Source organism: Pinus tabuliformis, chromosome 2_2, assembly GCF_031772625.1.
Source record: "Pinus tabuliformis cultivar Carrire ecotype Pingquan chromosome 2_2, CPIR1, whole genome shotgun sequence".
Taxonomy (NCBI): Eukaryota; Viridiplantae; Streptophyta; class Pinopsida; order Pinales; family Pinaceae; genus Pinus; species Pinus tabuliformis.
In genome coordinates this window covers 490,640,991-490,658,016 of record NC_142300.1, presented here as the reverse complement: position 1 = coordinate 490,658,016, position 17,026 = coordinate 490,640,991, and positions in this window count along the sequence as shown.

Sequence of the window (17,026 nt, the reverse complement as noted above, 5' to 3'; positions counted from 1 at the left end):
TTCCTTCCTATATCTTCCTCGTTTATTATCATTTGGTCATCATGCAACTTCACACCTTCACATTTTTAAAATATGTAGATTATCATTATGACCATTACCAATCATGTTTCTAGCTCTACTCATTAATACCTTTAAAAGAACTTTCTTCTTGATAGAACATCCCTTCATTTCCTCCTACCCGATATTCATAGATATATTTTTCTTTTTCTCCCTGTCTTGATTTCCTACTATTCCATGTCTATTGGCTTCAAAAATGGAAGTTTCTTCACTTCATTCTATTTTGTTAAATTGACTTGAATTTCTCACCTCCAATCATTGTGGTTTTTCCCTCCTCTCTATATCATCGATATACCTTGGAAATGTTGTTACTATTTCCAACTTGGGTAATACCTGATAAATTCATTAAGATAGTTACCAAGTGTAATCCACTTATCTTTTCTTGTTTTAAGAGATCAACATAATAAAATCTCCTCATCATACGTCTTGTTATCCATAATTCATTCATATAGTTAGTCACCTATGAAAAACTTTACAATGTGGCTCTCCCATTGTTATAGATGTTGTTATGCACACAACTTATCTTCTCCAATCATTCTATTTATCATACCTTACAGGTTCCTTAAAATAACATTCATTATTACCCTGATTTTTCAAGTTCAGTGCATCATCCTTAGATAGACCTTATAGTGATACCTTTAAAGTATCCAAGTCATGATTATACCAAACTCTTCCATTATGTTCTAAAATAGGTTGTTTCCTCTTATTGATTTCTTACCCCTGTTGTGATACTGCTTCTCTACCACCTTAAACATCTGATCCAAGTTGGCCATAAGCACATGAACTATCATTAGCAAGTTTCTCCTTTCCATTTCTCTTTAGACATCTTTATCCACTATATGCAATTAAACGAAACCTCATGTAACATTATACTCAATATCTAAACTGAAATCCAAGTCTGTATGATTTTCCATTGAGAGTATAGTAGTAAATGAGCAGATACATGTAATATGAATGGCAATGGCAATGCAAGATTAAATTTATTAGAAGATCATATTGAGAGACTTGTGTTCTTGCAATAATAGACCAGAGAAATGCCAAGAAACTATTATTGCTAAAGGGAAATGAGAATAGCAATCCAACCCAAATAATTAGTGAATAGTATGATCAACATTCAAGGAATGGTATCTCTGTGTTTTTAGATCAGATTGAACAATAAATAATGAACATATGCTAGTGAACATAAAATAATGAACATAATGATCATCTAAAGGTAATAAGATATCAGAGTTTATCCATTGTGAATTGGAACAGATTTCACTATTTTAGAGCACTTTAATTGGTGACAAATTTCAACTTCAATTATCGAAATACTTCAAGTGCTATGTAAACTATGTTGTAAAATGAACCGGTGGTGAGTAGTTACACCAACATTAAAGATTTGTTAAAAAAAACATGCCAGCATACCATATCAATAGTGCAATCTTTCATAGAATTATACATCGTCAATTATGGGTAGATTATCACCATCCAAGATTACAAGATCATATATTTTTCCAATGAATCAATGAGTCATAACAAATCTATATACTTTTAATGAGGTGAGTCATTTAGAATTTCGCTTTGTTATATGGTTGTAATGGAGAGAACCGTTGTAGTTGATTATAACACTTTTTATGTTTAGAAAATGATAAGAGGATGCAAGCACAATCAACCCAAGAGAACGAAAGATAGAATCTCGGAATGATGGAATGCAGGAATGCCTCTCATCTTCCTCACCATCTATTAAATAGAAAAACATTGGAAGGGGAACCACATGCACACACTCCATGTGTCTACATGCAACTTTCTTTTGATTTTTAGCTTTCTTGTTTTATTTCTTTAATTTTCTTTTGATTTTTAGCTTTCTTGTTTTATTTCTATTTATTCTTATTTAGAGCTTTAGTATGGTTATTACTATTTTTATTTTTATTATTTTTATTTATTTTCTTTGTATATATTTTTAATATAATTTATTATTTAACATTTATGATTTATTATTTTTATTATTTATTATTAAGTGATTTATTTATTAATATTAATTATTATTTTTGTATTATTTATTATTTTATTATTTATTATTATATTATTATTTATTATTTTTATTATTTATTATTTATTATTAAGGGAAGGGATATTACAATTGGCGACAGAACCTTTATCGTATTGGCAAAAATCTTTATGAGTTATCGAAACCGGTCGAAGTGCATTGCGAGCGCGATGTTACGATTAAGCGATAGCCATCAGATTTGGCGTCAGATCAACAACCCAGATGTGATCGGCGATCGCATATCAGAGAGGTCAAAGGTCAAAGAGCAGGGAAGAGCGATGGCTAATACGTTGATGGCGATATCATCGATATATCTAATTGGCGATCGGGTGGATCAAAGTTCCGAAGAGCAGTGCTTAAAGATGTGGACCCGCCGATAGTTATTGAGGTGGGTTTATAAATTTTGATGTCTGGGCATGTATGTTTGGAGAGGGGTTTTCGTGGTTTCCCTGTGCTCCAATGTTTTTCGATAGTTTTAAGACCCTGGGTTTTCAAAGGAAATCCCAATACACTTGTGGCTCCAATAATGTATATGGTTCTAGGCATTTTAAAAGAGAGTCTGATAATGTTGAATGGTCCATGGTTAAAGGCTTAAGGCCTAAGAACGTTTCCAAAAGGCTTAGTGGGCCATAACCCACAGGCCATAGAGTCGATTATTTAAAGGAAAAGGATTTTGATTAACCCCCAAAATCTCCCTTTCCATCATTTGGTATCAAAGCAGATGAATATGTTGCGTGCAAAGGAAGATTAAACGATTCCAAAGAGAAAGAAGAAGGAGCAGGAGGTACAATTGTTTAAAGCTAGAGAGTTTGTGATCTTACTGTCGTGCAGATAACGACGATGGAAGGTAGGAAGATTTGTAGCAAACCTAGAGCATGAAGTGCTCATATGGTTCCAGAGGAGAGAACTTGAAGGATGCGAAAAGACCGAGTGAGGATGGCTTGGTGAGGTATCATGTAACAGAGGAATACTGTTACTGCAGAGGTTGGTTGCAGCTCACGAAGATCATGAAGGCAATTCCACTGAAGAAATGAAGTGGGTAGAATTGCTAAGGATAAGGAGAAGCATATGACCAGGAGGTCATAAATTTTTGTGCCTCGGGAGTCTAATGCAGGAGCATCTGACACCCTTAGAAAAAGTGGGGAATCCAAAATAGGAGCGGAGAGGAAGACGTGGACTAGGGGAGAAAAACAGGGAAAAATATGTTTTACAACAGATTTAAAAGGTGGAATGGATAAGTCTCGAAGACTTTTTAAAATTGTAATTTTCCATGTGTTATATGCATGCATGTGTATGAGTGCTTTAAAGGATTTTATTAGAGGATATGATCGGATCCTTTCAGTGAGCTAATCCAATAATCCAATGTTTCTTATATATACGAACCTTCATGTTCAAGAGGGGGATATATAAAGTAGAAGAGAGACAGAGTTATATAAATATAAATTCTGAATTCAGAGGGTTGCAATGTAGTCGAAAGGAAACTTTGTCCTAAGGCTGAAATGCCTTAGCTGTAACTTTGCTGCGTATATTATAATAAATATGTATGTTGTGTTTCCAGTAGATCTGTGTATTAAGTCTTTTCAACTCTGTTTCGCATATATGTGCCAAGGGCTTACATCCCAAATTGTTAATGCATGTTGATTGACCATCGACCATTGATGGATCAATGGTGATCCATTGAATATCAATTAACTGTTATATATATGCATGTCGTTCTTTGGTGGAGTGTGGCAGATGGAAGCCTGAGAAAGGCGTAAATCCATCGTAGGCGAGCGAATTCCTGTTTATACTAAGAAACAACGTAAACACAGTCGGATCCGAGAGTCCGGACTTAAAAGATTATAGAACATGGTCTATACCCTGATTGGTTCTGGAAGGTTGATCGCATATCGGTGAGTCAAAGAACTAGAGTAATCAAGATGGTGGATATGCCGACGGCTGATAAGCGATATCGTCAATAGGCCAATTAGCGATCGGGGGTTGTGGCAATCGACGATTGGAGCTTTGTGCGATTTGAGGTGTCAGCGATCGGAGGTCGGCTAATCGGAGGTCTGAACAGTTAGAGGAATTGACCTGCTGATATTTATAGAGGCAGGTCTATAATTTTTGAAGTCCGGTAGGTGTTCCGGAGCGGGGTTTCCCTGTGTAATGCTATTTAAACTGATATGTTGTGTGGCCGAGTTTTTAAGGCTTAAGGCCATATGTATGCTTCCGATATAGTAATAAAACCCTGATAAAGTGGTGGCTTTGATTCTTGTGTGGTCCATGGTTAAAAGGCAGAGGCCTAAAGAACACTTTTGATAGGCTTTGTGGGCCATAACCCACAGGCCTCAAGATTGATTCTTTAAGGAAATGGGATTTTGATTAACCCCCAAAAACTCCTTTCCATCAGTAAGATACCTACCAATTTAGTTATCTTCTAATTTTGATCCCATTTACCTATACACATTGTTCATCCTTGAAGTCACGTTAAGACAATAGACTCCGTTGAGTATTAAATATATACACTCACTATCATGCATACCTAACATACATATTTTCCTATGCTATCCTTTTCAACATAAGATATTCTCCAAAAGTACCATACCCACAATGATCAGGTTAAGAATTCCCCTCTTGGATTTTATGGTTGTATTATTTGGCTGTATATATATATATATATATATATATATATTAAATTGCAATTGAGGCAGTTATACAATAGACTAATTAACAAACCATTCCATGATTCATTGTTCTGAGTCTGTTTTATGGTTGTATTATTTGGCTGTATATATATATATATATATTAAATTGCAATTGAGGCAGTTATACAATAGACTAATTAACAAACCATTCCATGATTCATTGTTCTGAGTCTGTATTTCGTAACAATCTTGAACCCTTCCTGTGTCCATCACGTATCGAAGATTGATTCAATGGCTGTCTAGATTCTTTTGTATATTTTAAGGGTTATTACATTCCGTCCTTATATTCCATATTCTTCTAAAATTGACTTGAATCTTGCTCACTTTAAACTTATTGAAATTGATATAATGCTTATATATTTCTGTGTTTTAGCGACATTGTTTCCAAAAAAAGATCATGTTTATTTAGTATCTTGGAGTGACCCTGATCATATTACTCACAATTTAAAAGTATCAATTATGTTTCATTGCAAATTACCTCCATTTTGTTGATTTTTAAGCAAGTATTCCATCCAACAATTATATATATATATATATATAATTTAGAGGGATATATAGTTTAGAGGGAACTCATTGCTCATGTTTTTTTGACTCGTTTCTTGCCTAACTTATTGAGACAAATTTCTTCTTTGTTTATTTCTCACACATTAAAGTTCTAATTGTTGTAAGATCAATTTGTATAATTTTTATTACTCAACTAGGTCGAACATATTTCTCTTCAAAAGTCTTAACCACTTTTATATGAAAAAATATCTTATTATATACGGGAAAACTTACAATTTTTCAAGACGTAGTCAAATAGTATATAAAATCCTTTCCCTTCATAAAGAGGGACATCCTAGCCGGTTATTACTATATTGAATTGAATCTGCCACGTCACTTGTTAATGTTTAATTAAGCGTAAAGGATTTCTATTATTCCTATCCTACACCCTTGATAATCCCATTAACTCATACTTATATTTCATTTACCAATATATTCTCGTTTTATATAATACAGGGCTATTGACTCGCCTTTTCAAATTCTTTTCTAATTCTTATATATACCTTTTAATCTTTATATGTATATATATAATGCAAGTTAGTAAAGGTGCTCACACGTATTATTGCGTACAACGCCCCACCTTTTCTTCTAACATACCTACATGGTATTTTATAATTATTTAACAATATAAGAATTGTTACCATGTATATCTCTTCATTTCTACAAACCATAAAATTCTCTCTACCAATCCTTCATTGTTCATAAGATTATGATTCACTGCCTCACATATGTTTAAAATAATTATTCTAAAAAACTAATGGTTCTCTCTAAGAGCCCAACACGTCGGTTCTATCCCAATAATAATTGAGTTAGTATTCTTACAACCTAGGTTGATTAACGATATTTATTTCGACTACTCACTCCATAACATGGAATTTTATTTGTTTCCTTATATGTTAAAAAGATTTTAATATCTCATTTTTAAGTGTAGTTGGCCTTGATACCACTTGTAACATATCTTACGTCAATACCTATTTTTTTTAACTTAAGAGTTTCCAAACCAATATATAGTTTATTGGTTATTATGAGGGTTTTGTCTAGATCCGAACATATCAGATATTTTCAACTTTTACAAAGGGGTGTTACATTTCCCAAGGATCACACTCAGCTTGGCACAGAATAGTTGTTACCATGACTAGATTGACTTTTGCCCACAAAGTCCCAACCGTGATCTTTTAACCATGTAGTTCCTTAATATAACATTATATCATCAAATATTCTAAATCATGTGTGTGTGTGTATATATATATATATATATATATATATATATAATTGTAATTTATTTATTAACCACATTGAATGTTAAAATGATATTATTAATATTATTTTTTAAATAGAACATAAAATGTAAAGAATTAAATTAAGTGCACAACTTACTAGGATCCCTTTTATTATTACTTATCATTCAGCATTGGAAAATTTTACTTTATTTAACATCAAAATATTTTTTAATCTTTCTTCCTATAAATACATGATTAATAATTTTACATCTTCTTCTTGTTTGAAAGTGAAACCAATCAAGATCCATATTAAGTCTAGATATACCAAGTCCCAAGTCCCGAGAGGCCAAGCGAGATCAAATTTATGAAGATGCAAACCCTTTGTAAAGTGTTGAAATACTTCACAACATCATCATGCATTATTTAAATTAATTTAAAATATAATATAATTTATAGTTTCTATTTAATGTCTCAAATATATTTAAGTATTAGGGTTTTATTTGCCAAATAATATTTTTATAAATTAATATAAATTATAATATATTATTTGTGATTTATGTTGAAAAGTTTGAAAAAAAAATAATAAATATTTATTTACCATTTTTTAAATTATTAATTTTAATTGTTGAAATTTAAACTTGTAAATTAATAAAAGTTAATTATTACTTAAATTTCATTTGGTGTAGTCTACTAATAGACAAAATGACTTTTTAGCCTGAATTTAGAAATATAATTTCAAGAAGCATTGTGATTTATTGCTATTTAAAAAACATTTTTTAATGCATAAATAGATTATGCACACTAAAAACCACCCTAAATTAGATACCACGAGCATAATATTTTTAAAAATTTGTACTGAATTTTGCATAAAATTGACAAAAAAATGCAATAAAAAGAATAATCTGGTCAATTAATTACACTACCTAAACTAAAATCATACTTGACAAAAAAGTTCTCCTAAAAGAATAGTCTCGTCTATTAATTACACTTCCTAAACTAAAATCATAGCCTTGATAAAAAAAAATCATAATCTTTAATTATTATTCCATTTATAAATTATAGCTTTTATTTATAATTTTTTAGTTTCACCAATAAATTGAGATCCGAATTAGAATATATACTATTTATTATAATTATTGTTAAAAAAAGTGCTCCTAAAAGAATAGTCTCGTCTATTAATTACACTACCTAAACTAAAATCATAGCTTTGATAAGAAAAAAATCATAATCTTTAATTATTATTCCATTTATAAATTATAGCTTTTATTTATAATTTTTTAGTTTCACCAATAAATTGAGATCCGAATTAAAATATATACTATTTATTATAATTATTGTTAAAATGTTTAATCGGTGCATCCATAATTTATATAATAAATTTATTACTATATTAAATTTACTACCTTATACTAATATCAAACATCTTTTTACTAATGTTAAATGATTTTAATTTTATGTCATTTATTAATTTTTGTTTGTTAAAATTTTAATATCACTGAGTTAGATCATTCTCAAGTCGATTAATTTAAAGTTTATTTACATTTTGTATTTATTTATGTTTTAATTTCAACATATCAAACTCACATTTTTTTTTCTAATTTACTTTTCCTCACATTTGAAAAATGATGATAAACATTCTTACATTATGATGCCCAAAAATATAAGATTTCTTTCACTAAGAATTACTTTATCTCTCTAAAGTTAATATAAAATTACGTTGTTAATCAATATGGATGTCCAACTATTTTATTTATGGCTGAAATTGAGACTAAAATAATTTTCCCACTTTCCCTACATACTAGTTATAATATCAACAATAAATCAAGGAAGAACAATGAGAATACGGTTATTGATGTTTTAAAATTCAAATCAAATTTGTATATTCCTTTTTCTTCTATAATTGACATTGTTTTCTTTATTTATAGAATATTTTATTTTTACACCGTAAGGTGTTCCCTCTGGGAAGAACTCCCCTCCCATGCCACCTGTGCTTCCGTATACCATTGATTTAGGTGTTAGATGATAGAATTAATTTGGGCCATTGGATTGATTCGACCAGTATTAGTATTAGTCAGTTACCCCCTCCTTGGCTTGGGCCACTCCATCATCTTCACCACGGGACCTATGACAAACAAAGGATCTAGAAAGTACGTCGTTGCTTAATGGTCATGCCAGGGTTGTTTCACTAGGAAGAAAGGGATCAAGAATGGCCTATGCCTACTGTCAACACCATGCCATGAGTCCAGACAGCCCCCTCGTGGTTTATTCTTGACCACAGGTGGAGGATTTCCATATGCTATGAGGTTTGAATCATGGGCGGGGCAGTTACAACAATTCAAACAAGTCTCACATCACGAGGGAGGCAATGGAGGTGCTAGAATCAACTCCTTGTTTTCAATCCTCTGTTTTCATTAATAGATGATGGTGTGTTTTTTAATTTTTTTCTGGCATTGACTGATAAAGCAATGTGCTGAAGTAAGTCATTTTGAAAGCCTTAATAAAGATGATCAAAAGATGCTTTCCTATCTCTTATTTCTTGGGATAGAGTTTTGGGCTCAAGGTCTAACAGGCCTTTTCCCGCTATAAGACATCTTTGTAGCAATTGAAACTAGGTCTTCATGATCTCCAGGAGCTCTTTCTTCTGACATCGAAAAAGAGTGACGATATCGGGTTCATCTCGGAAGAGGGTAGTAATATCTTGTAGAAGGCTCTCCATCTACCTCAAATTAGTTTGTAGAATTTGAGGGTTATCCTCCTTATTAATCACATCCTTCAACACTTCCATGATCGGGCCAACCATGAGGTTGTTTATGGTGTTTCTTGATAAATCAATGCACTAAAGCAAGTCTTCTTGAAAGACTTGATAGATATTTTCAAAATATGCACTCCATTCTCTTATTTTTTTGGAGAGTGTTGTGGGATCAAGATCAAATAGCCCTTTTTCCTCTGTAAGAGAACTTTGCAGCAATTGAAAGTAGGTTCTCATGATCTACAGGAATTTGTTCTTTTGACCATGGAAGAGAGTGACAATATTAGGTTCATCACAGAATAATGTGGTCCTCTCTTGTATAAGGCTCTCCATATGTTGTAGAAGGATCTTCATATGTTACTGAATCTGAGGATCCTCATCCTTGTTCATAACATCCTTCAACAGTTTGGTGACTCGGGCGACATATGGCTATTTATCACGTCGCCTGATAAAACAATATGCTCAAAAGAATCAGTTTGAAAGGCTTGATAGAATTGATTAAAAAGGAGTTACATTCCCTTATCTCCTTGGAGAGTCTCCTGGGATCGCGCATGACACTGTCAAGACAACTTTGGCACGATCCCTCTAAGCGATGGAGTAGGCATTTTGCCTCTTTAAGGGAATTTTGCAGTAGTTTTAACCAAATCTTCACGACCTCCAGAGGCTCTTTAAATAAGAAGCCAATATCTCTTACAATTATCGTTCTTCTTAATTACTTCCTTTATCAACATAATGACAAGGTTGATTATGCCATTGATTGTGGTGACGATTGCCATGGATTTCTTGTTATTGTGGGAGAGTAGTGAAGAGAATGTGAGTGTTAGATCTGTGGCAAGAGTTGTGATGCAAAGTAAAGGACGAGAGTTGTGATGTAGAGTAAGGGATGCTATTATCCCAACTTTATTTCATAGCTCTAGTAGCAATGCTCTTGCCAAGGCACTGGTATATTTTTCCACAACAAGAGAAATAGTTTTTGTTCTCCAAGTAGCATCACCACATGTTTGGAAAATCGATATAAAATCTCAACAACTTCAGCTAAGTTGGGCACCATCCTTCGTAAAAAATTGAACATCTCTTCCTATGGCCTCCATTGCCCCACTAAATGGGTCACTAGGAGCTCTTAAAACAAATCATTAATAACTAAAGGATTTCATTAGGTCATAATTGGAAAACTCAACTTTATCCATGAGATCAAGGGAACAATTTAACAACCCTCCTCAAATTTAATGTATACTCTTGCCAGTATTCACTTAATCTTTTTTTTATCAGTAAGATTCTATATTTGATGATATTAATCTTCAGTTCTCTTAAGGCCATCAAAGATTAACTTTTCTCCTCCACTTCTATTATGGATGTTGATTTATAATTCAATAATTATGAAGGGACTCTTTAAATGCTTGAACATATGTTACTAAAAGGGAGGATCTGAGGATTGTGACACCAAGGATTTTTAAGTAATGGAATTTTACTGCCTTGATAAAACCTTGGTTTCCATGGCCTTAGAGAACTAGAAGGAACAAGAACCAAAATCACTAGATAGAATTAGAAGGTTGAAAGTCAATTTTACCATCTTTTAAGAAGTATCCTTTTGACTTAGCTTCAAGGTGTATGATGAAGGCTTATATAGAGAAGAGGAAATGGTGGAGCTCATGGGTCCCTACACTTCTTCGGGGACAAGCTCCCACTCAATTATAATTCAGGATGAAACAAAGGAGTAGGAACACATGAAGAGGAAAGCTCTAAGTACCTCCTCTCATATTGGCCCATCCTAATGCTCCTTCTATTTAAACTTTGCATTAGTCTTCTACTTATAATTTTTGTTCTAATTTCATATTTGTACAAAGTTTTACTATATTTGTTCGGTTATTCCATATACATTAGTTAGGACAATCTCTTAAACTTTATAAATAGATAGTAAAGACTCAGTAAATTTATGGACGGAGTGTTAATCCTTAATTTTGTTTTTAATAAGCCCCACACGCACATTATTATAATATAAATTTAAATTAATCTAAAAAAATACACACATCTAACTAACAAAATTAGTACGATAAAAATTATTATTGATAATTCATTTTAATAAGATAACTCCGAAACAAAAACATTTTCATAAAAACACAAAAATTAAAATAAATTAAAAAAATAAGTAATTCAATTTAAAATAATAAATCTTAAACCAATATAAAACAAAGGAATTATTTAAATCTCCAATCTTTGAAACCATAGAAAATCAATTCAAAACCAATTAGCATATCTTCCCAATTGAATGAATTCAAAACATCTTATTTTATTTAGGGTAGTTGCCAAAGAATGCATTGAACAGATAGCAAAGATATCTATCCTTAGTAATTATTGACCAGAATATGCTAATTTGGTCTTTTGGTTAAACATCCATATGCATTTTTCCTAGTAACACTTGTGTTTGAAGTATTTTCCTTCTTGAATGGTTGGAATTTATCCACACCCTGTTTGAATATGCCAACTTTATTTGAATCTCAAATAAAGTTGGCTTATTCAAATAGGGTGTGGATAAATTCCAACCATTCAAGTAAGAAAATACTTCAAACGCAAGTGTTATGAGGGAAAATTCATATGGGTGTTTAACCAAAAGACCAGAATAGCATCTTCTTGTCAATAATGACTAAGGATAGAGATCTTTGTTATCTTTTCAATGCATTCTTTGGAAACTACCCTAAATAACCAAAAAGAGAGAACCTCATACTGTGGATACTAATGTCATGTCAATTATGAAATTTTTTAGACCTCCTTCAAAATTAACTAACATCCAAAATTCTACTTACACCCTTTGCCAATATCTAGTGACACTTTCACTATCATCATGGAAGAGTAACAATTTAATGCTACTGTTTCCTACGCTACTACCTTACGATGTTTCCTCTGCAACATCTCGTTCAATCGCTAATTATGTTAAAAGAGACAAATGCCAACTCAAAAAAATAATTACATATATCCCTCATATTGGGCTATGAAATACACATCGCTGTAATTATGAAATTTTGAGAAATTTTAAATAAATCTAAATTCATTACTTATTATTTTTTAGATTTTATAATCAAATCATTAAAGTCCAATTATATTCAAAACGATTGGAATAAACTTCCATAATACAATTAATTTGTATACTTCAAATTAATTAGCAAATTTTATATATATAGTTACTTTACATATTTTTTAATTTTAAAAATAATTAACTTTTTTTTAAGCATGCCAAGTAAAATCAAAACTTTTAAGCTTTGTTATTTTTTGGGACTATTAGAATAGGGATAAATTGTTTTGGAACATTTTGAGGAATATATTTTTAAGAACTAAAATATTTGTGTTAATGAAAATTTGAGTTGAGGTGTTAAAGTTACATTATAAGGGGCCTATTTCCAATAAATAGTTTACAATTTTATATTTCTTACGAATGTCTATTAGGTAAAAAATTTACAGTTATTTAAGATCAAAGGTAATACTTTTATAGGTATATATATGGAAAAAAAACATGTGAAATTATATATCATTTACAGACTAACCTGCTTAGTATATAAACGGGGGATTACATCGTCGGGCCCAAATTCCTCCATTCGAGGGGACATAGTATTAAGATTAGGAAAATTTTGTTCCCCATTGTTGTTGACATTTTTTTGAGGAAGAGGGTTTTAATCACTACTTTTTGAGACTAGGAAGAATCTCTTCTAATTGCTGCAAATACCATAGAGCTCATACTCATTTTTGAACATCAAGGTTCGGCATCCAACCAACAAATCCATAATTGTGATCATACTAGAGATGAATTCATTGTGTTATATCTATGGGGAGATAATCTATTCTTAAAGATGTGTGATTTGCACCATTATCTACTTATATTCCTATCTCAATAGCCTCCACATGTTTTTGTGTCTCCACTTTGTCAATCTATATACTCTAATTAGATTGAGTGGGAGTAAGAGATAGTGTAAATCTCAAATATAATCTCTAGCCAACGTTTGAGTATGTCCTTTTGTATTTTATGTTGCTAGTCACTAGTGCCTTTCATGTTAGTGATTTTTCTAGGGTGAGAGTCATGAATGTCAATCATTGCTTCAATGTTGTAGTTCCTAGAGAAATATTACCCAATGAATAAAGGTGTCAATTGATCAATATTAACATATCCACTCCTACTCTCTAAACTTGGAAAAGGAAGCATAAGTATGGGGATACACTATACAACCTTGTGCATGCTTTTAGGGATAAGAATTCCAAATGGAAACATATACCACTGAACCCAAACTCCAAAAAGCATGAATTAGATAATGCCTAAAAGAGATACAAATTACCAAGGACTTCCTGTATACAACTACTATTTTACTTTGATGGATCCATTTGATGTACACGCCATGGGATTTCTTCATACAAGATTGAAACACCTCAAGAGTACACAAGGTCTTATAGTTCACCTCATGTTGATTTTTTATGAGATTTCCCCCCCTTGACCAGAATATCGAGGATGAGAGGTTGTGACCCTTGAGTAAATCACCATGAAAACTCCCAATTCTCCCAAGCAAATTTGGCCATTTAATACATATCAATATGTGCAAAGAAGGAGAAAATTCACAAAACAGGTGTCTAAGATAACACCACTTACCCAACAAAATGAAATGTAAGTTTCTTTCCTTGCGTAAAAGCCTATGATATGTCAACTTTCCATGCTTATTTTATATTTCATCCTAATCAAGAATATAATTGCATGATAGATGTGACCCTCCCTTTTACACACAATCATTAATTTTACATGTTTCCAACCATCCAAGTATTGTCCCTCATTCACAATTGACACGCAATCATACCAAGGATCCCAACATGTGAATTTATTAAGTATGATTATACATCCATGTATGACCTCATAGTTTCAATGAGGCCAAATTTGACATGCTCTCCTTCTGCAAGATTTTGTGAAAGGACAAGACATATTCCACACATTATGGGAGCATGAGCGCCTCACTTTCCATATACACTAACAACTAGGGGAGCAACCTTTAAGGCTTTGAAACTCCTAGAATGTTAATAATTGTGGCTACATGACTAATGTTCCTCGAATATGCCATTTCAAAACATTTTTCTAATTATCTTTTAATGAAGAGGTTAATGTTATTTGGATTATAGGATAGGTTTGAATTGCTCACTAACATTAATCCTAATTAATCCTTCTAGTAACTATGTACTTGAGATAATCAAACAATTAGCTAATTGATTGTTTTTTCATAATTATCACTGATCTCATAGGATTTGAATTCATTTAATGTTATCACAATTTTATTTATGATACCCTTTAAAAGCATGTCTTTGGGTGATGTTTTCTTGGCCAATAGTTAAGGTCTTTTATTGCTAATTAATCCTTGTGCTAACTATGAACTTGAGATAATCAAACAATTAGCTAATTAATTGCTTTGTCACATGAGCTATCAATAGGTCTTGAAGAAGGGCCTAGACCTCATAGTAATTATTAGAGGGAATTCCTAATCCCCAACAAAAACATTAGTGTAATTTTTTCATCAAAATAAGCTAAAAAATCATAAAACTAGTTATTTTCGATATTTTCAAATAAGATAGTTAAAATATATTCACATTTGAAAATTATAGCATAATCTCACTATATGGCACCAATTATTCTTTAATATCATTATTTGGTAAAACAAAAATAAAAGATTTCATAAAAAAATCATTTTTAAAATTTTGAATAAAATTACTGAAGTGTAATTCTCTTTAAAGCTTTTGAGATAAACTTCTACCATCTACCTTGAATCTCTAGAATATGATTAATAAATCTTTGGAAATGTAATAAAATCAAAATAATTTGTTATTTTTAAAAAATAAAAAATTTACAACTTATTTTTAGCATCAAATCTTATGTTAACTTCTAAACTACTAAGCATCTTGACTAATCAAATCTCTAAAAATATAAATCCACATTAAGTACAAAATTTAGGATAACATTTTCAACTTATAATAAATAAAAAAAATATATCATACTAATATTGAGTAAATTTAAAATCATAACTTAATTTTACAAAACAAATTATTCCTTTTAATATAATGTATAAATAAATATATGTGGGTAATAATAAAATTGAAAATTTAATATACATATATATATATATATATATATATATATATATATATATATATATATATATATATATATATATATATATATAAACATTAGATTAATAAGTTTGCTACCATTATATTTACTTAGAGAACTAAAACTTCATCACTTTTTATATAAGCGGGTATTTCACTGTTAATCTAGTCATATTTGCCAACAATATTTCCACCAAAGTGTTTAACTTGTTTAATCCCTCCAACGATACAAGAGAGGCCATGTAACGCCCACGAGCTGCAAGCGACACGACGAGGACACGCGAAGGCGACGAGATAGGGAGCAGTGGCATGGTGGGGAGGAAATGTGAAAATAACTAAGTGTTTTGGGCATTTGGTTATATAGACCGACGAGCGGTCCTGGTGAGTCGACGAGCGAATGAGACCAACCAAACAAGGAGACATGACGATGGAAGAGTTGGATCGACCAAGGGGCAAGCCAACGCATTTGAGAGTTGAAACAAGGGGCTGAACAGAGGTCGGTTGGGCGGGCCGACGTGCCACTCCATGGTAGCACAAAGGTATTAATAGGATGGCGTTTGGAGTCATTCATTCATCAAGAAATCAAACGCAAAAGTCTTCAAGCGTGGAGTAGAGGAATTGCAATGTTGGAGGTTTGAAATGGAGGCATAATGCAGGCGGTTGAGGGCCGAAGCACTCATGCCAAAATGAGAAAGTGTGAGCCAAGGCGCAGCTGAATCAGTCAGGGCGCGGGCCGATGCACATGGGTAGGTTGTTGAATGAGCCGAGGGCGCGGCACGAAGTTCGTGCGAGAGGTCATTTGAGGGTGCGGCAGCATGTCTAGGTGAATGACGAGTCGGGCGAAGGCACGACAGGGCGTCCGGCTGAACGGACGGTTGGAACGTCAGGTGAGGGCATGGTAGGGCGTTCATTTGAAAAGTCGTTTGAGAGTGCGGAAGGGCGTTCGGGAAAACGACGAGTCGGGCGAAGGCATGGTAGGGCATCTGAGTGAACGTCGGGTGAGGGCACGGTAGGGTGTCTCGCTGAACGTCGGGCGAAGGTGCGGTAGGGCATCCGGCAGGGCGTTCGGGTGAATGAGACTTTTGGGCAGAAACGCACGACGGTGAATGGTGAATAAGGGGTGAGTTGGTGAAACGCGTCTGGGTCGAAAAAAACGAAGAATCGTGCGATGGTTGAAGGCGTTGGCGAATGGGCAAGTTGTGCACAAGGTGAATGAGCTAAACAATAGTTCAAGCGACTTTGCCCAGGGTTGGGCAAGGCTAGACGACAGGTGTAGGGAGTGAATTTGTATAAGTGTGAAGGTGGAATTTGGGGTTTCCCTTGGATGTAAACTTGTATGTAATTATGAAGATTAATAGTATTGATACGAGTAGACTCATATTGCAGGGAGTTGCCCCTCCCATGATAATCCACTGTGCACTTGAATGGTAATCATGTTAATGTGATAAATGTTATATGAATGTTTCCACTGTGTTTAAAGATGAATATGATTAGCTGTTGAAAAATAAACTAAGTATCGAAAGTAGGTGTAGTCCATGATCGTTAGTATTGTTAAAAAGAAAAGGGTTGGTGGCACCGCACCTTCTATAGTGCAGTTGGAAAAGTACCGCCAGTGTAG